The 26,324-nt window shown below is 43.4% G+C and overlaps 1 protein-coding gene across 6 annotated transcripts in view; it reads right to left on the bottom strand.

Moving 5' to 3' along the window:
* Positions 1–18,269, bottom strand: part of carhsp1 (calcium regulated heat stable protein 1) — a 62,684-nt gene extending 44,415 nt beyond the window's left edge. The window contains exons 1-2 of one of the 6 annotated variants that reach the window (XM_052021914.1): positions 17,918–17,960; positions 13,529–13,571 (exon numbers count right to left, since the gene is read on the bottom strand). The gene's annotated coding sequence lies outside the window, so the exon portion shown is untranslated. Of the gene's footprint in view, positions 1–13,528; positions 13,572–14,149; positions 14,263–17,917 lie in introns of those variants that run through there. The other 5 variants (XM_052021911.1, XM_052021912.1, XM_052021913.1 and 2 more) reach the window with 5 other exon arrangements.
* Positions 18,270–26,324: the final 8,055 nt, after the last annotated feature.

Raw genomic sequence — 26,324 nt, 5'->3', positions numbered from 1 at the left:
GCGTAACACTATTACAGCGCCAGCAACCTGGGTTCAATTCCAGCCACTGCCTGTAAGGAGTTTGTACATTCTCCCCGTGTCTGCACAGGTTTCCTCCAGATGCTCCAGTCTCCACCCACATTCCAAAGACGTACAGGTTAGGAAATTGTGGGCATGCTATGTTGGTGCCGGAAGCATGGCGACACTTGCGGTCTGCCCCCAGAACACCCTACGCAAAAGATGTATTTCACTGTGTGTTTCAATGTACATGTGATTGATAAATATATCATCCCCAGTCATGCTGCTTAGGTTCCAATCTCTTTACCATTCTCATTTAAACCCTCCGAACAGTACCAGCAAACAGCCCTGCTAGGAAATCAGTCCCAGTCTGCCAACATGCAAGCCATCCTATATTTTCAGACCTCGCCTGCCCCAGCCCAGTCTCTATATCCTATGAATCTAAATCCCTCCCTCCTGCACTACACCTTCAGCCTAAAATTCATCAAGTCTACTTTTCTGCCCCTATACTCACTTGCACTTAGCAATGTCAGGATTACTTCCAAAGCCATCTTAGAGGTTTTTAAAGTTTAGAGGTTTATAAGTAATTCCTTAAGTTCATCTTGCAGAGGTTTATCCCCATATTGTTGGTACCATGACCACTGTCTATTTACCTTCCCCTTTCAAGATGCTCTGTAGCTGTTCCAAGACATCTTTGACCCTCACATCAGGAGGCAACATACTAAGCTGGAATCCCATCTGCAATCACAAAGACACTTATCTATTCCCCTTAAAATTAATCTTCAATCACTCCCACCCTACCACCAGCTGTCACCTACAGGTCATAAACCTAGCTCTTGCTTTATTGCCTGAGAAGTCATCACCTTCCCATCAGTATCCAAACCAGAATCTCAGGTGGAGAGGGGTATGGCCATTGGGAAATCCTGCAACACCTGCCATCCTCTACCATCCCCATAATGTGGACCACCTCACAAAATGTGTCATCCACAATCATCTCAGCAGTGTGGATTCTCCACAGCAAATCCATCTGCAGCTCCATCTCCACAAGGCACTTAGCCAGTATCTGCAGTTGAATACATTTTCTGCACACGTGGAAAGCAAGGACACTGGAATTGTTCGTAATTTCCCACATTGCGCAGGAGGTGCATTTCACAGGTCCAAGCTCTTCTACCATGAACTACACTTAATTTATGCTTCTCACTTGCTCCACTTAATTAAAGAAAAGCAGTTAGGCTAGAGACCATATTTAATTCCAAGCACTACTTATTATAATGCAAAGTCCATTCAACTTAAACTCATGAAAACTTGCTAATAAACATAATTGAATGTTACAATCTGGAATTCATTGCAGTGAAGGGTGGTGGGAAGAGATACAACATCAATATTCCAAAGGGAATGTTGCAGGGCAAGAGAGTAACTTTGTACTTACATCTTTTGTGACTTTAAATTTGGTTAGATTTCACTGTCAACTGCATAGGATGAGTGTACACCAAACATATGGTTCAAAAAGAATGCAAATATCTACAAATTTTCTACATCACCTGGCATGCTGCACATTGAAGAGTTTACTAATGAGCAAAATCTGCTAGCTAATCATGGCTTATATTGGGTAACTTTCAAACTGATCTAAGAAAGAAACCCCATGTGCTTTAGGAATCTCATATAGGTCTTCACAACTGGGGCACCAACAGAAAATTAGTTTTTTCAGCAATCCCTGCTGGGAAAAGTGAAAGAAAAAGGAGCCATCAAAATTCCAAAAACAATATGTTTTTGAAGTTACTGTGGAAAGCATCTAATGACTAGACCACTGAAGCATGAAGACAATTTTCAAATACACCATTAGAGGACAATTGTTATAAGTTACATGTTTGAAGATTCAACAAAGAGCTAATCATTGAAATGATGAGAGTACTTACAGATGTGAAAATAGAAACAGCCTTTCACTGACAGAGTGTTGCAGCTTGCAATGATAACCTAAGGAGCTTGTCCTATTTTAGTATTGCATTCAGACATTTCATTGCTATCACTATACTGAGAAGTACACAAGTATAGATTCAAAGAAAGTTTTCTAAAAAAAAATCCCTTTTGTTAGTGGAAGGTCCCAGTGCTGATGTGTAATCAGATGCCTACCAGGCAAGTTGAGAGAGACTGGAGTAAGTAACGCTTGATTTCATTCTCTGTTTTCCTTGTCTTGTTTCAATAAAATTAAGATAAGACGGTATGATATTACTGTCCTAACAGCAAAGCATTGCCACTGCTGTATTCAGTTATGGATAGTTCTCTTTAAAGATGTGGAAATGGGAATTTATTTTAATAGAAACAATTATTTAGTGTGGGAAACATATAAAAGCAGAAAATATAGACATATATTGCTCATTGAGAACTACACATTTCAAACATTTTTTAATTCAATTAGACTAAAGAGGTTTAATTTGAAAAAATGCATAGCAAATGCCCTACTTACAAATAGGTTGCTTCAATTGGCTGCATATAGTACCAACCCAAGTCCTATGCATGATGGGCCTGTTAGCAATTCCCTTATCAATCACTGCTGATGGCCACATGGATTAAGTGGTAGAGAACAACTTAATGCATGTAATTATCTTCCACGCATTGTATTGCTCTATACAAATTATCCTGTTTTTATTGGTATAAGTTAATTAAGTTTGTCATAGATATTCTTAGCAGATTCTATTGGGTAAATTGTGTGTTTTCTATACAATCAACTGTTCCAACCTGTGTTACCAGTAGATACAGTTTTTAAGATGCGAAATCGTATGTTAATTGTATTATGCAGAGAAGGTAGGGAAAAAAATATATGCAATGCCTTTCGCTTCATCAAGACACCCCAAAGTGTTCAAAAATAATTGCTTGGAACAATGATTAACATTGTTACTTTTCACAAACAGCATGCTTTATTATTTCCATCCTCAGACCAAAGTCACAATATCAATATCACACTCTCAGTACTTGATTTTATTCTTGGAGTGAGACTGGAATCCACAACCTCTAGTTCCAATAGAAAAGTAACAACTATCATTTAGTTAAGTTGGTTGTAAGAAAGGAAAAGAACCTAATAAAAAATATTTCTCAAATCTACTAAGAGGAACAGAAGTTAATAAGGCAAAACAAAAATACTAAATGCTGAAAATACTCAAGGTCAGTTAAGCATACTCAGCATAATCTTGTAGAAGAACTTATTAAAATAAACTATTTGCATCACTGCACTCAAATTGTAAATAAATATCTTTACAACCTTAATTCTAATTATATGGTTCAGTTGAGGATATATTGTAACAGTAGTTTTCACTGATGAGTAGAATTATCAACTAAAGAAACTAATTCTCCAAAATTCAGCTGCGGTCATTAGAATTACATTAATAAATATTCAGTTTAGTAGCAATAGCAGCAGAATGGAATAGGCAAGGAGGGATGAAAATACAACATGACCCAAAGAAAAATTGCTTATACATCTGATTTTCAGTGGATGATGTACCTATTATCCTTTAACATATTTACCAGTATGGACCAAAAATACAAATTAAAAAAAATTAATTACCCAGAAAAATATCAAGCATCATACTTTGACATTATTACTTTCAGACCAAGTTGGTTAATAAGTTAATTTCTTTGTGCCGCCAAGATAAGACTCAAATCCACCCCAAACAGAAGAGGTGTGTCCTTGCAGCAACAACTGCTGGTAAATTGAGGTGAGGGAGGAGATTGCTTAGCCTTTGGCTAGGATCTTTGAGTCCTCATTGTCCACAGGAATGGTACCAGAGGATTGGAGGGTGGCAAATGTTGTCCCCTTATTCAAAGAAGGTAGTAGGGATAGTCCAGGGAATAATAGACCAATGAGCCTTAAGTCTGTGGTGGGCAAGCTGTTGGAAAGGATTCTTAGAGATAGGATCTATGAGCATTTAGAGAATCATGGTCTGATCAGGGACAGCCAGCATGGCTTTGTGAAGGGCAGATCATGCCTCACAAGTCTGATAGTGTTCTTTGAGGTGGTGACCAGACAGATTGATGAGGGTAGTGCAGTAGATGTGGTCTACATGGATTTTAGTAAGGCATTTGACAAGGTTCCACATGGTAGGCTTCTTCAGAAGGTCAGAGGGCATGGGATCCAGGGAAGCTTGGCCGTGTGGATTCAGAATTGGCTTGCCTGTAGAAAGCAGAGTGTTGTGGTGGAGGGAGTGCATTCAGATTGAAGGGCTGTGACTAGCGGTGTCCCACAGGGATCGGTTCTAGGACCTCTGCTTTTCATGATTTTTATTAATGACTTGGATGAGGGGTAGAAGGGTGGGTTGGCAAGTTTGCAGATGACACAAAGGTTGGTGGTGTTGTGGATAGTACAGAGTATTGTCAAAGATTGCAGAGGGACATTGATAGGATGCAGAGCTGGGCTGAGAAGTGGCAGATGGAGTTCAATCCAGAGAAGTGTGAGGTGGTACACTTTGGAAGGACAAACTCCAAGGCAGAGTACAAAGTTAATGGCAGGATTCTTGGTAGTGTGGAGGAGCAGAGGGATCTGGGGGTCCATATCCACAGAACCCTGAAAGTTGCCTCACAAGTGGATAGGGTAGTTAAGAAAGCTTATGGGGTGTTAGCTTTCATAAGTCGAGGGATCGAGTTTAAGACCCGCGAGGTAATGATGCAGCTCTATAAAAGTCTGGTTAGACTGGTTAGAGTACTGTGTCCAGTTCTGGTCACCTCTTTATAGGAAGGATGTGGAAGCATTGGAAAGGGTGCAGAGGAGATTTACCAGGATGCCGCCTGGTTTAGAGAGAATGCATTATGAGAGACTAAGGGAGCTAGGGCTTTACTCTTTGGAGAGAAGGAGGATGAGAGGAGACATGATAGAGTTGTACAAAATATTAAGAGGAATAGATAGAGTGGACAGCCAGTGCCTCTTTCCCAGGGCAACAATGCTCAATACAAGAGGGCATGGCTTTAAGGTAATGGGTGGGAAGTTCAAGGGAGATATCAGAGGAAGGTTTTTTTTTACCCAGAGAGTGGTTGGGGCATGGAATGCACTGCCTGGGGCAGTGGTGGAGGCAGGTACATTGGTCAAATTCAAGAGATTACTAGATAGGCATATGGAGGAATTTAAAATAGAGGGATATGTGGGAGGAAGGGGTTAGATAGTCTTAGGCGAGGTTTAAAGGTCGGCACAACATTGTGGGCCGAAGGGCCTGTATTGTGCTGTACTGTTCTATGTCTATGTTCTAAATGGGGTTTGTAAGAGATAAGTCAATCACAATCCATCTTACTGACAGCAGCACAAAACAGTCTCTAAATTTGATGCTAATTGGAACGAGCTGTCTTGATACAATGGTCAAATACATTGCGGGTATAATAACGGGCCCTTCAAAATAAAACCAAGTGGTACTGTTGGAGCAAATTACAAAGCTTTGCTCTGCAATTTCTGCATCATAACTAAACATAAGTTGATATCAGAAGCTCCTTTAAAAAAAACACATTTATATCCATTACCTCGCTGGAGGTTTGCCAAAACATTAGTTACAAATTCCCGTCCGGGTGAGCAAGTTCAACAGTACTAAGCAGTGCCTGAACTACTTCAACTAAACTGGCTCCATTCCCCCATGTTGACTAGTGTTGCAAAGACTAATGAGAAGGCTCCCTTATGACGTAGGTGAGATCTCCCTCGAGTGTGTGCCCCCAAAGATAAACCAAGTTAATACTATGTGATGTATTGCATTATTTGTTTCATAAATGTACAACAGAATAAAATATACTAAAGACAAATCAGGTATGGTCAGAAGTCACTTAGTACAATTAGATCACTATCGTTCACTTTTATTCTGTTTAGATACGATAATTACTTTGAAATGAACAGAAATATATCTACAGTACGTACCAATTAACATACTCCACGTTTCATATGATACCATTAAAACACTCAAAGTTTAAAAAGTTTTGGTAATAATGCAACATGTTGTTTTAGTTTTTTTTAATAAATACTAAAACAACATAAACTTGCATATTTGTCAATAATTTATGAAAATTGCATTAAACAGTGAACTTCTTTCATCCCAATGTATTACCATATCCCAATAAACTACCAGGTTTGTTTTAATTAGTCTTCCATCCAATTTTCCAAATGTTTTTCTCAATTATTTAATGTGATTTTTCCAGTACCAGGAATTGGGAAATATACTTAATTGCAATTTATTTATTTCAAACAAAACATTTAATCAGTGCAACATGTCCACAATAATTTTCAATCATATATACAAGTTAATAACCAAACAACTTCCTTGATTTATTTAGCAAAAGTATCATAAGCTGATAAAGAAAGCAAAATGAAAGGAATGCTGAAAGATTATTTGGTTACACAGGAGACTGCAGGTGCTGGAATCTGGAGCAAAGAACTGTCTGCTGGAGGAACTCAGTGGGTCGACCAGCATCCGTGGGGGAGAAGGACTTGTTGACATTTCAGGTCAAAACCCTGCATCAGGACTGAGAGTGGAAAGGGAAGATAACCAGTATAAGGAGAGTGGGAATGGTGAGACAGGAGACAGAGGTGACTGGTGGGTTGAGGAAAGGCAAAGAACGATGAGTAATTCAAGTTAAGTAGGGAAGGGGAGAAGTGGAGTGGGGAGACAGAAGTGAGTGGATGATAATGGGTGGAGACAGAAAAAAAAAGAGACAAATGGAGCGGGGGGGGGGGGCATAGAGTATGAAGGTTGGAGACAGCTGCTGGAGCGTGATAAGCAGGAACACACAGGCTACCAGTGTTGGAATCTGATAAGTAAGGGAAGTAAGGGAATCGATAATGGGAACCATTAGGGGACAAGCGAATGGCAGAGAGAACCAGAACCAGAACCAGATTAGTGGGGAAAAGCCCGTGAATGATCTGTATGTATAGGAGGGGGATAAGATATCTTTATTAGTCACATGTACATCGAAACACACAGTGAAATGCATTTTTTGCGTAAAGTGTTCTGGGGGCAGCCCGCAAGTGTCGCCACGCTTCCGGCGTCAACATAGCATGCCCACAACTTCCTAACCCACACGTCTTTAGAATGTGGAAGGAAACCGGAACACCCAGAGCAAACCCACACAGACACGGGGAGAACATATAAACTCCTTACAGACAGCAGTGTTACGGACTCAGTGAAAGTCCCTTTAAGATAGAGAGTGTGTGTGTATGCGTGTGTGGGGCGTGCTTACGTCAATAGAAGATAAAGGATGTAATGACATTGTTGAAGAAGTTAGAAGAAGAAGGAGAGAGAGAGAGAGAAGGGAGAGACACACCAGCCTGCTAGTTTTCTCTATCGATGGATGAGAAACAATAACTGTGTTTGCCACTGAAATCCATGTATGGAAGTTGGAAGTAATCCAGTGGAGTTCACTTTGTTGCTGACCTGTAGAAGGAAACAGGTATTTATGTGTGGACAACCACGATTCGGATGCTTTTCAGGGTGAGGAAGTCACTACCGAGTAAACACTGAAGTGTCGTTTGGGTTCCATCGTGGAACATTTGGATTTCGTATGTACTCTCTCTATGTTCTCTACATCTACGTCTTATCTTCAGACAACGGTGGTTGTTGAAGAAGCCCTTGCTCATGTTTCACCTTATGGCTTGCGGAACTGAACTTTAAGAACCATTTTGGACTTTGCCACCCACACACACAAAGAGTTTAGCTTTGGGGTTAACGTTCGAGGTTTAACATTTTTGAATTCTAACATACTAACATTTTTACTTTTATTTTACGTATTATCATAAGTAGTGATTAATAAAATAGTTTTTAACACTGAATCATGCTCAGTGTGTTTCTTTTGTTGCTGGTTCGTGACAGCAGCCAGAATTGAATCCGGGTCACTGGCGCTGTAAAGCGTTATGCTAACCGCTACAGGGGCAGAAATGGGAGGAATGGAGAAGGATCCAAAGGATAGAGACTATTTGGCTAATTCAAGATCATTTTGTTTCATATTAGTTATAAATTCCTAAGCTTATTTTGAATAAACCAAATATTTTTGCCTCCAGGTTGGGAAATTCCTGTTTAGTGGCCCTGGCAGTATCCTCTATTTCCCTCTACTTTGTTTATAACCCAGCTGAGTTTGCTTCCGTTAAGGATGATTTATTTACATTTAGGTTGGTATCGCATTGTGAGTTGGAATCATTTACCCAGTTTCTTGCCATTTACCCAGTTTCTTGCAATATGATCTATACATGCAAATGATTACTGTGGTGCACTGTTCTACTTAATTCTGTTTGAAATAATAATGAACAGAAGCAGCATTTAAGATAAGTTATTTCCCCCATAAACATAGTTCATTCCCTTTTGCTTTCTACTCAATAAAAGGGTTAGCTATGACTTAAGACACGTACCTAATGGATTTTATCTGTCAGGGCACAGATGGATGCAAAACAACTGCTTAAAAGAATTTGTGCTACACCACCACTGAAATATCTGGACTAAATGTACTCTATATGCAATCTTTAAAATAGCAACCAGCACTTCAGTCACTTGTTTTGCAGCAGAGAAGCATCTACCCCAAAGATCTGAGCTCTCTTTCCAGAGATAATAAATAAAATGTGCACAGGAACCCAAGGCTGAAGAGCCAGCTGTCTGAGCCTCAATACAAGCACAACCTAACTGCAACTGTGAGGATTCCACCACCTCCATGAAGAGTAGGTAACCTCCCAAAATTCAGCAATACCAGTGCTGTCCAGATGGACCCCCATATGAAAACAAAAGTCTGAAAGTAAGCAGAAGTAGACACCACCCCAGCATCACTACATATGCCAGCATTTCCCACCAAACACCCAAATGTGTGCATTGCTGGGAAGGTGGGGGGGGGGGTTTGGCGTTTATTTCCAACCTCTAATTATATTCAGGAACTTGATGTCATCCTGCTGGTGAAGGTACTCACAGAGTGCTCTTGGGGAGAGTTTCAGGATTTAGACAGAAAAGTAATTAAGGAACTGTAATATATTTCCAACTCAGGATGGTGTGCAACTTGGAAGGGAACCTGCAGGCGGTGGCATATGAATTTGCTGCCCTTTGTCCTTGTGGCTGGTAATAATGGTCATGGGTCTGGGAGGTGCTTCAGCATGGTCAGGGTGATTAACTGCAGTGCATTTTCCAGATAGCTCACATTGCACCACAGTTCATGACAAAACACAAAGAGATACCAAATCAATGCAGTACCACTTAGAACATGCCAGCACATGACAGAAATCCATTCAGCTCCCAACCACCAGCCTGGCACAGTGCCAGTAACTCACAAAGCTGCTGCCTCACAGTTCCAGGAACCCAGGTGCTGTCCTTGTGGGGTTGAAACATTCTTCCCGTGACCATGTAAGGCTTTCTCTGGGTGCTCAAACATGCACACATTGGTAGGTTAATAGGCCAACGCAAATAGCTCGTAGTGTGTAGGTGAATGGCAGAATCAGGTGGGACTTGAGGGGAACATGGGGAGAATAAAATGAGGTTAAGATAATGCATAGGCTCTAAGAGCATTCCCATCCCCTACATTTCCCTATCACCTATCCTCTCTCACATGCCCATTAACTGCATCCTGGTTCTCCTACCACCTAGCTGCACCATATTACCCAGCCAATTAACCCTTGGGATTTGGTCTTTGGGATATGGAAGGAAACTGACCCTGTATGCTCCATCGAGAGTATGTGCAAACTCCATACAGGTGGCACTGAAGGTCAGGATTGAACACAGGTCAAGAACTATGCAGCAGCAGCAGCAACACTAACTGCTGTGCCATTGTGCCACCCTCAACTATACATTTTCAGAAATAATATCCAGCTTCTGTTGGTATTCAGGCTGGCAAACAGAATATTCATATCTCATGCCAAATAGTTTATTATACAACCTTTGAATTTTTATTGAATAAACTGTACCTCATTGAAGCTGCAGTAGGCATGGCAATGATACCAAGCTATTTATATGCTTCTCTTGAAACAACAAGTGTTAAAGAAATAAATGAAGTGTGTGACTCCAACATTGATACACTGATTATTCCTTCCAATTTCTTTAGACGCCTTTCATTTCAAGCATAGCAAAACATTTATGCAAAGATAATACAAGTAGCTTCATACCACTGACAAACTGTTAGTGCCACAAGGAAATTTATTTTATTTTGTCTCCCAGCAGCATTACCACTCTCTGCAGTGCTTCTATTTATGAGTTACATGCTGGTTAAAATACCAGACAATTAACATTAGATAACTAAGATCAAAATCCAGTAAACTATCAAGATGAACTCATTCAGTTAGCACTAGAATAAAAATGCCCATGAAATTCACCATCTTAAATGCATCTGATTCACTTATGTCCTTCAGTGAAGGAAACTTGCCACACCAACACAGCCTCATCTTTTTGTATTCTTCTTCCTAATCAGTTACTTGGGGTCAAGGTGATTAATAACACCTACACATGGTCTGCACACACTGCGATAAGTGGGCCTCAGGGTGTTTTATGGGGCAGATGGGTGACAAGGCAGTTTGCAATGCAGGTTAGAGGAACACCACCTCATATTCCACCTTGGGAGTCTCCAACCTGATGGCCTCAACATCGATTTCTCTAACTTCCAGTAACTCCACCCCCCAAGTCCATTGCCTTCCCTTATTCCTATGGCTCCCTTCCCCTGACTTGATGGCCTGCCCATCTCCTCTCCTCCGCTATCCTTTATTCCATGGACCACTGCCCTCTCCTACCAGATTCCTTCTTCTTCAGCCCTTTGCCTCTTCTACATATCATCTCTCAGTTTATTACATCTTCTCCCCCTCCCACCTGGACTCGCCTATCACCTGAACTCATCTATCCCCCTGCTTGCGTGTGCTCCTCCCCCTCCCCCACCTTCTTATTCTGGCTTCTGCCCTCTTCCTTTCCAGTCCTGATGAAGGGTCTTGGCCCAATAAGTCGACTGTTTATTTCCCTCTATAGATGCTGCCTGACCTGCTGAGTTCCTCCAGCACTTTCTGTGCATTGCTCCAGATTCCAGCATCTGCAGAATTTTGTGCACCTTGGGAAATGCTGTGCCCCTTCTGTCATTTCTACTTGGTTTCTAATCCCAAACAAATTCAAGCTTCTCACTGCCTCCCCAGATGTTTCTTTTTCATTTTGAATGGCCATAGGACAGGAATTCCCATGAATTGATGAGAATGTTACACTTTTTCAAGGAGACTTTGAAAACATCTTTGTAACATGATCCTCATTTTCCAAGGCCACATTATAGCCCTTAACTGTTGTGCTGTAGGGTTAGGTAGGCAGAGTATCTCATTTTACAAACATTTAATGCATGGTCCATTTCCCCATGCACCTCAATGAACAAGTCAAAGGTGATGTGGAGCTTGGTCTCTTCGTGCGTGCCTATGCAAGTGTCATCTGAGTATTGCAACTCTATGACAGAGGGTGCATTGACCTCCTCTGGTGTGAAGGCGACAGAAACTGAATAGTTTCCCTTTGTTCCATCAATCAGCTCCAGTCTTGTTGGAGATGAGTAACAGTATTATGGGAAAATGATGGTTGGAGTTATGACAAAGCCTTGCTCAACCCCAGTCTGTACAGGGATCATTTGCAGTGGATCAATTGGTTAGAACCATGGCTTGCATATCTTCATATAGTTGATGTCGAATGGAGACAAATTGCTGAGGAAAAGGATGCACCACCAAGTCCAAAGCATTTAAAGGTCAAAAAAGACCAGTGGTTGAAGCTTCACTCTTCACTTCACTTAGTGGATATGCCATGAAGATCATCTTCAAAGTGCCTCTTGACGGACAGAATCTGCATTATGACTCAGAGAATAGGTCTCTGGCCACCCGGAGGAGGCAACACTTTAATACCAACGTGCTAATCAGGAATCAGCTATTAGTACAGCCATCCAAAAAAAATACAAATTCCAGACCTTTTGCTCAAATGGACGAAAACAAATTCTACATCACATTAGAAACATTAATGATGAAGCACCTACTAACAGGGTAAAACTTGTATTAGAAAATGGATGCCTATTTTGAATAACGAAGTGGAATGGGGGAAACTTGTCAAAACCCTTTCACAGCTTGAATTATTTCTGAAGTCATATCACAGTCAGATAGACAATATGAAACATGAATTCCCCAATATTGTTGAATTTGATATTGAGGCTACAATGTGCCCTTTCATTTTCACTGTATCAGAACTGGCCATTTCTGCTATGGACTATATATAAACTCAGTCTCTTTACAATAACACTGCCCAAGATTCTGAACATTCTCTATAGCTCTAGCCTCCATTTCATGGATATTACCTGCTTCCCTCTGTGTATTCTCACTCTCTCATTAATTTATCAACCAAATGACTTCTACAGTTTATCACCACTCCTAACCTCACTTTAACAGAGTTATTCCTTTTGTTTTAATCATCCCTCTCACATGCTCTCCACAACTTAAAACTAACATGTCTACTCTCTTTCCTGGTTATGACAAAGGGTCTTTGACTTAAAACATTAACTTTGTTTCTCTTTCCACAAATGTTGCCTGACCTACTGAGTGTTTCCAGTATTTTGTGGTTTTATTTCAGATTCAAGGCATCTACAATTTATTGGTTTTCGTTGACTCTTACAAAGCTTTTTAATTCAATGGAAACACTAAACCCTAAGCCTAGGTGGGAGTATGGCTTGATTAGATGCTGGCCTTTCACTTCAAACCAAGAGTCAGGAATGCAGACTGAAGATAATAAAACTGGGAGGGCAAATGCTCCGCAAATGAGCCTCAGCAACACCAGGCACACAAATGGAAACAAGCAGGTCACTAATCAAATAAGGAAAACTGCAGTTGTCATAAATTAAAAATTCTAATAGAACAGTTTTGACATGATGCTTGAAGAATAAGGGATAGGATAGGGAATTCACAAACTGGGAAGGGAGTGAAGCACACCAGAAGGCCTGTGAATTTTCTGGCCATCCATCTGCTTCCTTCTACCTTGTTACTTTCGATTACTATTCCTTTCTCATATTGGCACTGTACCAAATGTGGTAAAACTAGTTTGTATTGAAGCAGCAACTTAAGTGTCAAGGATGCCTGGATTGATAGGAATATGGAATTGTGAGAGAATTAGTTTTATTGGTGATTTTTTAAAAATTATGTTAAGAAAAATCAAGTATAAAAATATAGAAATAGAAAGATGCCCAGACAAGTTATGCTAACAATTTTATATCAGTTCAAACAAAAATATTAAAGTGGTAAATTTTGGGGTGGGGGGGGAAATTACATGCACCCCCAAAAAGGTTTAAAAATCTACATTCAAGTTGGAGAGTCAGAATAGTAAAGATCTACAGGTAAAGGCTGACATTTTCTTTACACTAATTGAAAATCTAGGTCAAGATCTTTTGCTTTTCGATTAGTTCAAAAAGCATGTTTAAACTTGTGCACAAATTATCCAGAACCTGCTATTTCCAGGTTAGCCTTACTGCACTTCTGAGAATACTAATCTGTCTAAATTAGTTTTGTACAAACAAGATCTCTGTCCAGTGAAGGCACTGGTATGAAAAGTAATTGCCTCACCATAGCTTTCCCGATCTTGTGTTTATGGACATTCCAAGTATTTCTGCAATGAGAGGAATGTGAAACAGAGAGAGACAAAAATTGTATTGAACATTTATGGTGTTCCCTGCCACTAGTTGATTGTATGTGAACAGAGAAAAGGACAACTAGGGTGGAGTGTCTGTACTGGAATTGCCATTTGACAACTGATGCAAAATAATGCACTGCTGGTAAAAGGGGAAGTATGCCCTTTCACTGGGCTGAAAAAAGGTGACATTGAGGCAGTTTCTAATTTTTTTTAAATAAGTACTCATAGTAAATCCCAACTCCATTTTCATCACTGTGCCATCATACTTTGTAAATTTATTTCAGAAACTTTAATACAGAATAACTTGATACAATTTCCACATTCCACACAGCTAGCTGGTTATGCTCTTTAAAATACTTTGCTATTGATATGTCCTTTAAACAAACATTGCAATAGCAAATGTTGAGTAGACTAGCTTTAATAAGCTTACATTTATTAAACTTGACAATTTTAGCTTGATTTTGAAGATATTTACTTTCTGCTTCATTAATTAGAACTGCCTTATTAAAATATACAGTACCTACAAGTTAGTGATCTGGTCACCACATACTTACTTTCATTTGTTGATGTCCTTGTCACCAATAAAATCACTACTTTCTCTCATCCTAGCTAGTTGTATGGTTTAGTGCTCTCCTCTCAAGACTTGAAAAATGTATGGTGGATAACCAGTTAAGCATTCATCCACATATCTGGTCTGCCAGTTGCAATGACATTGTTCCTCTTTAGCCAGAGCTGGTGCATGATGCAAGTTTTCAATAAAAATTGGTAAAATCAACTGTTGAGAAATGTGGTAAGACTTCCTTTCCAATTTGGCGGGCTGCTTCATGGTCGATTGCCAATTAGAATGTTGAAATTATTTAACTTTGTAGCAAGATTAGCAAAACTAGTCAACTCTGAGATCTGAAAATCTAAAACCAAAAGTCCAAACATCTGAGAGAACTAAAGTCTTCATAAAGTTAGCAAAGAAAGAATACAGAATAGTCAATACATATCAATTACTATAAATTGCTTTTTGCACTTGCAATCAGACAGGAATTATTTATAACTAGATGTCAAAAGCACTTTGGGAACATTTGAAAGGTACAAAGGCATAATGATCAAGTTATTGACAAGAATCCAGAAGGTAAGACTACAAATCTGGAAACATTATTGTCATTGCACAACAGCTGGAGAATTTAATTCTACTAATTAGATAAATCTGGAAAAAGAAGTGAGTAGCAGTGAAACTAATGAATTGTAAAAATCCATCTCGTTCAATAACATCCTTTAGAGAAGGAAATCTGCCATCATTACCCCCTTTGGTCTTTATATGACCCGGACCTGCACTAATGCAGTTGACTCGTATGTTTTCTGAAATCACTTACCGAATCACCAAAATCAAAGACAATTAGGGACAGGCAATAAATGTCCAGGCCAGACAAGCAACATCCATATCCAATGAATTAAAAGGGTTCTTTAATTCTTTTGGAGTGTCTCCTGAGAAAGTGTGGACATGGTGGGCCAAATGGCTTGTTTCCCTGTTGTATGACTCTATGATTAGCTTCAAATTCCTGTGTTGTTTTAGAGATGTGTGTACATAGAATGGAACTCAAGAGGCAACTGTGCAAATGAGAACCACAAAGCTGATTCCCCAGAACCTGGCATTTGAACACAGAAACTTTGATTGCTCCATTTTTTGTGGTGGTGTTCCCACATTGCCAGTAGGTAAGAGGTTCCAAAATTTTCATCCAAAACCATACAGGAATACGTTCAATTTGAAATTGGATTAGAAATATCAGGCTGTTGTGCTCTTGTTCTTACAGGTGGTTGAGGCCACTGGTTTGGGAAAATTCAGTTAAAAAAGCTTCAAGCTGCTGCACTATGTCCTGTGGATAGTACCCACAACAACAATATGCTAGTGTGGTGGGAGTGTACAGTTAAGGCAAGTCCTGAGTTGCAAAATGAAGAGAGTGCTTTAGATCTGCTAAGTTGAAAGGCCCATTTGTTTGTGTGCTGTAAATTTTGTGCAATTTTATGTCCTCGGATGGTACCTCAGTATTGCTAAGGCAACATCTAGGCAATTGGAGAATATTTCATCATGCTTTGTATGGTGGAGGAGAGGCTTTGAAATCTCAAGTGTGGTACTTGCCACAGAGTTCACAGATTCTGATGTGCTTCAGTAACCAGGATGTTTCCAGCTGGGGTTTGTGATGGTAATGTCATTGACATATAATTAAATTATCTGATTGACAATGCTTGCCAATGGAACTGAACATTGTGCAATCATCTCTAATTCCAGCAAAGAAGCTGTAGATGATTGTGTTGATGAACTCCTGCAGCGATGTTCTAAAGTATAAATGATTGTGATTGGTGGAGGCCAACAATCTATCTAGTAAGTGGGACTCCAGCCAGTGGAGAGATTTCTGCTGAGCAGCAACTCTCTCTCCAAATTTCCATCAAATTCAACCTTACTTGAAGCCAAACTTAGTAAACATGGTCCTGATGTCAAGAGCACTCTACTCATTTCTAAAATCTCTCATTTATGTTCCAAAGGCTCTAATGAGGTCTGAAACCAAGTGGTTGTTGTCAAAACTGGATAAAGCTTTGTATGCAGAATACCAGTTAACTGTCACTCAAGAGATTTCTTCCATTTTATCTTTTAATTAGAAGTGGGCTATTGATTGATTAGTTGCAAGTGTACTTGTGGACAGAACAGGTTTGGGCAATTTTACAGAATTGTCATAAATTTGTGCTGTAGATAAAGTACAATTCTTCGGCACCATAGTCAGGATCCCAAACTTTTGCTGCATTTAGTCCACAAAAGAGCTTCAAACTATCAAATGGACCACAGTAAACTGAAGACTGGTATTGGTTATGGTGGGGGCCTCAAGAGGAGACTGATAAAGATTATCTACTGTGCCCTTCATGCTAATGGCAAGCATAAATACCAGACAATTGCTCTCAAGTGCTAGATTCCTCCACAAATGATGATAAGAGGGCATTCGTGGAACCTTTCCTGAGTTAATTGTCAACCATCATTAGTTGCAGGAATACCTTTTCTTTTCTGTGGAATTACTTGATTCTGCATTTCACCAGCTTTCTCCATTGTTTAGCACAAGTATAGCCCCACATTACAGTTTAAAGACATCGACATCTCAATTCCCAGATACGCTTGCTGCTGCTCTTGGCATCCTCCTACACTCCACAATTAACACCTACAGGAAATTGATAAGGCTGTCATAACTGTCTGTAATTCTGTGTCCTGGATGATGTCTAACGGCTTGAGTGCTGCTGCATCCAGGCAATCGGAGAATATTCTAAAACACCCTGGAGGTGTGAGGAGGGGCTTTGAGAACTCAAGTTGCTTATCACACCGGCACAGAAAGCCAAAGTGGGTAACTCCTGTTTGGGGAACTCGGCACTTACATAATGGTTTCCTTCTATATCAAGATTTATAGACAAGTATGCTCCGTTTTGGCATCCTGCTTTAATTTCACATCTGACTCGCGCTCGATATAAAGCTATTAGTCACAGGCTTTAGTTTGTATTTCCACGGGAGGATTATTTTGTTTTTAAACGCTAATGATGTCCAACAAAGAGAGAAATACTCAGCGGATATTGGCGATGTGTTTTGTTTTATTGCGGAGCAGACATTTTTTTTACTGATGGGCGTTAATTTACACCCGAAGTCAACTCAAGGACAGGAGTCGTACCAGGCGAGGCGTTTCATTGGCACAAGGAGTTCCGAGATAAAGGAACCTCGGCCCCGGCAAGGTCTCATGTTGCGTGCGGAATACGTTCCCAGAGCTCTTTTTTCCCTCTCCCCTCCCTGCTGGGGAATTTGTTTGACGAGGGTGAAATCCGTTTTACTATAACCAGACTATTAAACAATGCCCGTTCATTCACTGCGGAAGTAAAAGGCAGCAAATCACAATCACTGGAATGGTGGTTCGAATTCCAGATTCCCACAAACCTGAACGCAACTGAGTGAATGAAAAATAAACTTCTGTATTATTCTGGCAGACATTCAAAGGGTTGCTATTTGGCGCGAAAAGAATTTCTGGGAAAATTTGAGTATGAACAACAGGCCATAAATGGGGAGAGGGGACTTGCTTCTCACAAACCTCAATTTTAAGTTGGAACTTCAACAGACAAAAACTGAAACTCCGCCGCGCGAAAAATAATCCGACGGAAGGGAAGGTCGGAAGTTTCACATCAACAAATAAAAACGAGGCAAAATTACGAGATATGAAACGAATACATAGAAGTACAACTTTGTGCGCGTCTCTCCGCGGGTGGGAGCTCATGCTTTTTGGAGGGGTGGGGTGGTTTACGATTCCTACCTGGATGGGTGCAGAGAACCAGACGCCGCTTCAGCTGTTGTCTGCGGTGTTGCCAGCGCTCTGGGGGCGGGGGGGAGGGGGGGAGAGAGCGCACCGCGCAGGCACACGGATCCGCCGATGACCTCACGCCAAAGGAAACTAGACCGTCTTCCCCAGAGTTTTCTGTTACCGGCACGGAAAAAAAGACAAAGCTGCCTGCACCTCAGTCGCACTGCTCCAACATACGGTAAACACGTTTTCCTGTAAACTGCGGCGTGGTTGCTCTACTTGGAAGGAAGTTGTCAAAAGGAGAAAAGCGAAATACTCCGCTATCCGAAACACAGATTAACATAGAACACTACAGCACAGTACAGGTCCTTCGGCCCACGATGCTGTGCCGACATTTTATCCTGCTCTAAGATCTAACCATTCCTTCCCACATAGCCCCCTATTTTTCTATCATTCATGAGTATATCTAAGAGTCTCTTAAATGTCCCTAATATATCTGCTCCCACAACCTCTGCAGGCAGTGCATTCCACGCACCCACCACTCTGTGTAAAAAAAACTTACCCCTGACATCCCCCTTATACCTTCCTCCAATCACCTTAAAATTATGCCCCCTCGGGTTAGCCATTGTCGCACTGGGAAAAAGTCTCTGACTGTCCACTCGATCTATGCCATTTTACCATCTTGTACACCTCTATCAAGTCACCTCTCATCCTCCTCCTCTCCAAAGAGAAAAGCCCTAGCTCACTCAACCTATCCTCATAAGACATGCTCTCCAATCCAGGCAGCATCCTAGCAAATCTCCTCTGCACCCTCTCTAAAGCTTCCACATCCTTCCGATAATGAGGTGACCAGAACTGAACACAATTAATTGCTGTGTTTGGCAGGCTAGGCTGCGTCTTTGGGCAGAGAGGCACAGCTCAGGTCAACGACCTTTCATCAGAACCCCTGTTTCCCTCGACACAGATGCCTGCTGATTATTTCCAGCATTTTGGTTTTATTTAGGGTCTTCTAGAGGGATCCAGAACAAGGGGGTCTTATCTTAAAATTACATATTGGGAAGTTAAAGGGAAATTCAGGGGAAATGAATGAGGTTGGGAATCTGTGGCCTCAAGAGTACGACAGATGCAAAGTTGGTCCAATGGCCTAGAAATTGTGTTAGGCCTCAAAAAACATGTTAAATTGGGGGTGTGCAGTGGGCCAATTCATGTTTAACACATGGGTCCTGCTGCAAAATCTATTGAAGAAGGCCCAAATCATCATATACAACAGAATCTGCCTCACGTACCTTGTGCTCATAAAGGCTTTGGTTCCATAAACTCAGCCATTGCAGAGGAACTCTGGCAGATTACAGGATGGTGGTCTTGGCTGGAGAAGAGATGGTTAAAGCTACATTTGTCAGAGGATTGAGATCCTGAAGGTTGGGTCAGCAGCACAAAGAGAATCTCATTGTGATCAACTGGGATGAGGTAGATCAGGGTCACAATGGGAGAATGCAGAGAAGGGTGTGTGTGGATGGATCAAGAACATGATTAGATTAGTGGTTGGGCACCCAAAGGAACATTTCAGTGAGGAGCAAGATGTATGTGAGAGAAACTCCATGGTACCTACCAGTTGGGAGATGAATGCACACAATTTCATGGCCATGGACCAACCAGGTAACTTGGTTCCACTCCATTTCTCTGGGTTCTTTGGTGGCTCATGAATCCTTTGTGGGAACTGCAGACTCGGCTGCAAGTGGAGAAAGTGGTGATTGAATGTGTGCATTGTTTAGCACTGCTTTTGTTTTTTTGTGGTTGGCCTCAGAGTACTCTCAGCTTAAAGACTAGAGGTTCATCAGTGTTCTTTCAATGCTCCTCCATTTTGAGTGCTCACAGGGCCAGGGATTCCTTTAAATTGGAGATGTTATATTTTTTTCAAGAAGATTTTGAGAGTATCCTTGGAGACACTGGGAAAGTCATCACAAGAATTATTCTGAACTATCTCCTCCAATGGCTAAGGGGGCCACTCAGATTTGCAATGCAGACTCTGTCCTTCAGAAGAAAGATGCATAAACATTACATTAAATTTATCATGATAATACAAATATAATTGGACTTTACATCAGCATCAAAATGATTGGAGTATGAACTAATCCAAAACTCCAGTACAGTTGGACTAGAAATCAGTGCAAACAAATTGAATTAGAACAAGTGGAAGAAGTGCATAATCAATTGGAATTGATTTAGTATTGTCACATGAACCAAGGTACAGTGAAAAACTTGTCTTGCATACCATTCGTATAGATTAATTCATTACACAGTGCATTGAGGTAGTACAAGGTAACAACACGCAGAATAAAGTGTAACAGCTACAGAGAAATTGCAATGCAGGTCGACAATCAGGTGCAAGGTCATAATGAGGTAGATTGCAAGGTCAGGAGTCCATCCTATCGCACTAGGGAACTGTTCAGTAGTCTTCTAACAGCGGGATAGAAGCTGTCCTTGAGTCTGGTGGTACATCCTTCAGGCTTTTGTATCTTCTGCCCAATGGGAGAGGGGAGAAGAGAGAATGTCCGGGGTGGATGGGGTCTTTGATTATGCTAGATGTTTTACTGAGGCAGTGAGAAGTATAGACAGTGGTGTATGATTAACACAAAAATTGGATTATGCATCATCATGAAAAAAGCTGCAATGTGGTTCAATGCAAGATGATGCAATTCTGTTGCAATTTCAATCAACATAACTAGGTAATTCAAGCACAACCAGAGCATGAACCACAAAACCACAAACTTAATGTGAATCCAAAAGGAAGGGTTGTTGAGTCCACAGGAACACTTTGTTCTGTGCATAAAGTTTCCAACAGAGGAAGATAGAGGATGGAAAAAAACAAACTCATGAGTTTGTGTCAAACCAAAAATATCTTGGACTTGAATGAATGTTATACTCTGGCAATGTAGGCCTTTTCCTCAGCCACATAAAACAGAGCATTTCTGAACCAAAGTACAAACTTAAACTCAAATTGGGCTGCAAAAGCCCAGGACTATCTACAGCATATGCCCATTGATGATCTGCAGCTGTGACCACAGTTTGCAGGTACAAGAGAATTCATCCTTTGACCACAGAGCAAATAAGCACACCTTGGCTCCTCTCCCCCAAGTGACTGGAAATCCATCTATTTAAGCCAGGGCCTAGGGATGCCAAGCCAAACCACTGCCCCAACCCTTAATCCCACTACAAAAAGGAACATCAGCCACCTTTCTAAAGGAAAGAGTCCAGAATTGGACTGTAGTCCAGACCATCAAGTAGGCCCATTTTCTGCATTTTGGTTGCTCCCACCAAGGACCTCAGGTACAGAAGGTCCACAGTCCCAACTGTATCAGTGCCATTTTTGTTTTTTTGCTGTTACGTTGGCTCTACCCCTCAAAAACAGACAAAGCTCTCAATAAAAGTTTAGGAGTTTAGGCAGTTCCACTCATTGTATAATTTATGCCCCTTCCACCACACTTGCATTGGAGCAGTTCAATAAGTGCACAGGAGTTAATGCTGAATTTTGGCCTCATTATCTGGTTATCCCAGTTACTCTTGAGTCTAGCATAAACCCTTGTTGCTATATAGCACAGCACAAAAATTCCTAATCCTTTACTTTGTTGAAATACAAGTCAAGTTTATGCAACCTGAATTCATAACAGCCCAGTTCCCTTTGCTGCCCTACCCATGATCCCTGCCAAAACTAATACGTCCTTCTTGAAATGCAGCAAATAGCTTGGAATGCAGTATGCATAGTGAGTCTGATCAAGGCTCCGTGCAACTGGATCATAGCTTCCTCCTCTTTGTATTTCAGCCCTCTTGTGAGAAAGGACAACTTTATACATTGTGTTCTAGGATTTTTTAAACTCTCAACCAGGTTTAAGTGATTTGTTACTCACTCTGTAACAGGTGAGTTCTTAGTTACTCACCTGTTGGAAAATGCTTGCTGCTGGTGCACAATTTGTGGAAACTTGATTTATTTTTGGGGAATTATGATCACAAGTCACTCCCTTTGAGTATTCCTTTCAGACCTGAGCAAGTTTATAATTGGCATTGCTTTCACAGAAGATAAAGGCAATTTGTAGCGACTCATCGTCCGAGCAAGCGAACCAGCTCGGCGGTCGGGTCGCGCGTCGTTGGAGCGGTGAGGCCCAAGATGGCGGTGGGCCTTCGTCTTCCCCGAGCGAGAGGGAGAACCCGCGCGCGGGAAAGGTTTGATGACGTGGCGTATACGTCATTGCCATTTTGAGTGGGCAGGAACAGGCTCTCTTAAAAGGCCCGCGCAAGGCGGGAAAATAAACCAGTTCTGTTCTGAAACTCTACGACTAGTGTCTTGTGTTCATTCCACGGTAGCAACCGCTACATTGGTGACCCCGACGGTCCAAACGGATTTGGACCTGCACAATGGACAACAACGCAGCATCAACGCGAGTGGCGCTCAGCTGCCCACCTTTTGGACGCTTCGTTCCCAGCATCTGGTTTCACCAGGCCAAAGCGCAATTCCACCTTCGGCGGATCACCTCCGACTCCACAAAGTACTACCATGTGGTCAGCTCTCTGGACCCAGGAGACAGCAGCCCAGGTTAGTGACTTTATCCAGTCTCCTCCGGAGGGGGATAAGTACCCGGCTTTCAAAGACCTTTCTGATTCGGACCTTCGGCCTCTCCCGTCGTGAGCGCGCCACCCGCCTGCTTCATCTGGATGGCCTGGGGGACAGATCCCCATCCGCCCTAATGAATGAGATGCTGGCATTAGCCGAGGGACACAGGCCCTGCCTAATGTTCGAACAGGCCTTCCTCGAACAACTACCCGATGACATTCACCTGCTGTTGGCCGACAATGATTTCAGCAACCCGCGTGAGGTGGCTGCCCGGGCAGACGTCCTGTGGAAGGCCAAACGCGAGCGCGATTCGTCTGTCGACCAAATCGCCAGGCCGCGAGCCTGACGCCCGCCTAAACCAGGCCCAGCAACCGGGCAACCACACCCCAGAAACACAGACTGACGACAATGGCAACCAACTGTGTTTCTATCATCAGAGGTGGGGCACGGAGGCCCATTGATGCCGCCCACCCCTGCAAGTCAGGGAAATGCCAGTGCCAGCCGCCGCTAACAGCTACGGCGGCTGGCCCACCGACAAAGCCTCCTATTTGTTCAGTCCAGGCAGCGTTTTCCTCGTCGATACCGGAAGCAGAGGTCAGTATTTTTGCCTCCCGACTGGCTGTGACACTTGTAACTGGCAACAAGGTCCGGTACTCAATGCCGCAAACAGCACAACGATACGGACTTTCGGTACCCGTACACTTCAGTTACAATTCAGCGGCAGCCGTTTCACCTGGACCTACACCCTTGCCACCGTCACCCAACCACTCCTAGATCCGATTTCCTTCAGGCCCACAACCTGTTAGTCGACCTGCGGGGGAAACGGCTAGTCCACTCCAGAACCTTCCAGACCTACCCCCTGCGAGAAACCAGCCCACCAGCCCCGCGCTTGGACTCCATCTTCCTGTCCGGCAACGAGTTCACCAAGCTCCTAGCCGAATTCCCATCAGTTTTGGGCACCTCAGTTACGAATTCTATGCCCAAACACGGGGTGCAACACCACCTCATTACCACAGGGCCACCACTTCATGCCCAAGCACGACGACTACCTCCAGATAAGCTCCCGCCTGGCAAAGGAAGAAGTTTCCGTCGCGTGGAGGAGCTGGGATTGTTCGCAGGTCAGACAGCCCCTGGGCCTCCCCCCTGCACATGGTCCCCAAAGCCACCGGCGGGTGGAGGCCCTGCGGCAACTATCGTAGGCTGAATGATGCCACCACCCCAGACTGTTACCCCATCCCTCACATCCAAGACTTCGCAGCCAACCTACATGGGGCCCACATCTTCCCCAAGGTGGACCTCGTTCGGGGATACCACCAAATCCCGGTCTACCCGGATGACGTCCCCAAAACTGCGATTATCACCCCATTCTGCCTCTTCGAGTTCCTTCGAATGCCGTTCGGCCTTAAGAATGCCGCGCAGACATTCCAGCGGCTGATGGATGTGGTAGGCCAAGACCTGAACTTCATGTTCATTTATTTAGATGACATACTAATCGCCAGCTGTGACCGCCAAGAACACCTTTCCCACCTCCGCCAACTGTATTCTCGTCTCTGTGATTTCGGCCTCACGGTCAACCCAGCCAAGTGCCAATTCAGGCTTGACTCTATCGATTTCCTCAGCCACAGAATCACCAGCGACGGAGCAACACCCCTACCTGCCAAGGTGGACGCTATCCGCCATTTTGCCTGCCCCAACACGGTCAAAGGCCTACAGGAATTCCTGGGGATGGTCAACTTTTACCATCGGTTCATCCCTGTTCCTTTGTCCTTTGTTCTCGCTGATGGCTGGTAAGGGCAAGGACATCGCCTGGAACAACGAGGCTGCAGCTGCCTTTGTTAAGGCCAAGGACGCCCTGGCAAACGCCACGATGCTTGTACACCCTAGGACAGACGTCCCAACCGCCCTCACGGTGGACGCATCCAACACCGCGGTTGGTGGGGTACTGGAACAATTAATCAAAGGCAGTTGGCAACCCTTGGCATTTTTCAGCAAGCACCTTAGACCACCCGAACTGAAATACAGCGCTTTTGATCGGGAACTTCTAGTGCTGTACCTGGCGGGCTGGCATTTCCGGTACTTTTTGGAAGGCAGGCCTTTCACCGCCTTCACTGACCATAAGCCTTTGTCCTTCGCCTTCTCCAAAGCCTCTGATCCCTGGTCAGCTCGTCAGCAGAGACATCTGTCCTACATTTCCGAATTCACAACGGATGTCCAACATGTCTCCGGGAAGGACAATGTCGTTGCTGATGCACTTTCCAGACCAACCATCCACAGCCTGTCCCTGGCTATCGACTACACGGCCCTGGCTGACACACAGCAGGCCGACGACGAACTGCCCAGCTACAAAACCGCAATCTCGGGCCTGCAGCTCCAGGATTTCTTAGTTGGTCCAGGTCAGCAGACCCTCCTTTGCGACATCGTAACAGGTCAACCCCGCCCTATAGTTCCTGCAGCCTGGCGGAAATGCGTTTTCGATTCGATACATGGGTTGGCACACCCGTCCATCAGATCAACTGTCCGGCTGGTCGCCAGCAAGTTCATCTGGCATGGCCTGCGCAAACAGGTCAGGGAGTGGGCCAGGACTTGTCAGCACTGCCAGACATCAAAAATCCAACAACCCACCAAGGTCCCGCCACAGCAGTTCGAGCCTACCCATAGAAGGTTCGACCACATCCACGTCGACCTCGTAGGCCCTCTGCCGGTTTCAAGAGGGGCCTGGTACCTGCTTACCATCATTGACTGGTTCACGAGGTGGCCAGAGGCAACCCCTCTATCTGACATCATGACTGATTCCTGTGCCCGGGCGCTGCTCACAACTTGAATCTCATGTTTTGGTGTTCCAGCCCACATCACTTCAGACAGAGGCACTCAATTTACCTCCGGCCTCTGGTCTGCATTAGCAAACATGCTGGGGATGCAGCTGCACACCACCACGGCCTACCACCCTCAATCAGACGGGTTAGTGGAACGTTTCCACCGCCATCTGAAATCCGCCCTGACAGCCCGCCTTGCAGGGTCCTAACTGGGTCGACGAACTGCCTTGGGTCCTGCTCGGCATACGCACTGCCCCCAAAGACCTCCACGCTTCGTCAGCTGAACTCGTTTACGGAGCGCCCCTGGTCGTCCCAGGGGATTTCATACCTTCCCTTCGGGACCAAGGGGAACAACCCACGGCAGTCCTGCAAAGACTGCGCGAGAGGCTCGGCAACTTGGCCCCGATTCCCACTTCAGGGCACAGTCAAGCCCTGTCCTGTAAACCCAAAGAACTACGAGACTGTAGGTTTGTTTTCGTTCGCAGGGGCACACCTCGGGCACTGTTGCAACGACCATATGAGGGGCCGTCCCGAGTCATCAGGAATAATGGGTCCACCTTTATTTTGGACATTGGGGGCAAAGAGCAGGTTTTCATGACGGACCGCCTCAAACCAGCCCATTTAGATCTACAACAACCAGTCGAGGTTCCAGCACCGCAACGCAGGGGCCGACCTCCTAAGCAACGGCTAACACAGCCCACGGACCTTGGGGACTGTATCACTGGTTCTGGGGGGGGGGGTTGTGTAGCGACTCACCGTCCGAGCAAGTGAACCGGCTCAGCGGTCGGGTCGCGCATCATTGGAGCGGCGAGGCCCAAGATGGCGGTGGGCCTTCGTCTTCCCCGAGCGACAGGGAGAACCCGCGCGCAGGAAAGGTTTGATGACGTGGCGTATACGTCATTGCCATTTTGAGTGGGCGGGAACAGGCTCTCTTAAAAGACCCGCGCAAGGCAGGAAAATAAACCAGTTCTGTTCTGAAACTCTACGACTAGTGTCTTGT

Source organism: Pristis pectinata, chromosome 8, assembly GCF_009764475.1.
Source record: "Pristis pectinata isolate sPriPec2 chromosome 8, sPriPec2.1.pri, whole genome shotgun sequence".
NCBI lineage: Eukaryota > Metazoa > Chordata > Chondrichthyes > Rhinopristiformes > Pristidae > Pristis > Pristis pectinata.
The sequence above is the reverse complement of the archived record's forward strand: the minus strand, read 5'-3'. Positions and strand labels throughout refer to the sequence as shown.